This window comes from Schistocerca piceifrons, chromosome 3, assembly GCF_021461385.2.
Source record: "Schistocerca piceifrons isolate TAMUIC-IGC-003096 chromosome 3, iqSchPice1.1, whole genome shotgun sequence".
Lineage (NCBI taxonomy): Eukaryota > Metazoa > Arthropoda > Insecta > Orthoptera > Acrididae > Schistocerca > Schistocerca piceifrons.
This window is the reverse complement of record NC_060140.1, coordinates 197,753,422-197,755,053: the sequence shown is the minus strand read 5'-3', so window position 1 is coordinate 197,755,053 and position 1,632 is coordinate 197,753,422.

Here is a 1,632-nt window from a genome sequence, read left to right as displayed (position 1 = left end):
ACTGGAACTATCACCTTGATGTAATGACTGAAACATTCTGTGTAGTGAGCTAAACAGAGTGAAGCGGGATAGGCAACGTGTTAAACACCCTGCATAGACGCCGTCACTTCGAACAGCGAGTATCGCATATCAACCACTGCTCCACATCACTCGGCTGACGATTGTTTGTTCAGTTGCTTAGCGCACACGCAACGTTCCTCGCCAAATAGCGTCGGGAACGTAGATCTTGTAATCTGCATTGACGCATACTGGAACACGGTTCACTGTGCCGAACAGCCACTGTGTCGGAGGACAGACGCGATAGATGGCCATTCGATTCGAGGAAGGCAATTTCCGACCAGTCCCATTAGGAAGTTGTCCGCGGTGACAATGCTAGAGTTTCCGCACGGCGACTGGCAGCGGACAGAGTGTTGTTGTCACAAACAATAGCTGGGAGCTCGTTTTCATCAACCGTATCAGCCGGGACGTCGCACGTGGCGGATAGACGGTAGGCGCCAGCTGCGAGCCAGCTTTAATCAGAACTGCAGCCGCGTCAGGGCTGAAGGGAGGGAGTGTAGGGGTGTGATGGCGAAGGGGTGGGAACCGCTAACTCCAGGCCCGCCGCCAGCTGTGGCGCAGCCATCGCTCACTGGCGCCAAAAGACTTGCGCACCCGCCCGGGTTCTCGAAAACTACCAGTTCGAAGTTTCCTATTGTCATACAAAGTTCGAGGAACAAGGTTCCTCGGTACACACTGACGTCTTCTGCGGGCAATACACGAAAAATTGACACACAGAACACTCAGATTACACAGAAACAGGAATACAGAGTGAATCACCTAAAACTTGCACCACAGATATTACGAAAATGGAAAAATGCTATTGATGTGCAGTTTTTATAGAAGGGATCGGTTGGGTTGGGTTGTTTGGAGACCAGACAGCGAGGTCATCGGTCTCGTCGGATTAGGGAAGGATGGGGAAGGACGTCGTCCGTACCCTTTCAGAGAAAGCATCCCGGCATTTGCCTGGAGTGATTTAGGGAAATCACGGAAAACCCAAATCAGGATGGCCGGACGTGGGACTGAACCGTCGTCCTCCCGAATGCGAGTCCAGTGCCTAACCACTGCGCCACTTCGCTCGGTGGAAGGGATTGGTAGTCAGAAGCTCGTATTGATAGGCAGTCAGCAGATTGCACAAAAAATATGCTTTCAAGTATTATTACAAACGTACTTCTTTAAAGGGATTAATGAAAATTGTCATTAACAAACTAAAAGTACACGAAATTATAATATCAGTGGTTTTTTGCAGGATTCTAGTGTGAGTCGTTTACAAGATATCGTATTTTGAAAGGTTTCCACAGAGACACTTGTTTATGCCATTCAACTTGCGCGGTTGATAGGTACGATATTGTTATGTCTGCTTACAGTTAGGTTGTGTGTTCGTTGGGTGCAGTGCGACTTGCTGGTTAATGTGTGACAGTCCGACGGTAGGTCGTGAGTGGACGATGAGATTTACCAATGCAGAAACAGCCAACATGTTTATGTTATATGGAGAGGGTAGGAAGAATGCAGTTCACTCTTGTATGTTGTATGTGGCATGATACCCCAATAGACGTCAACAAGGTAAGTGAAACTGATCTCTTCAACACCTAGACA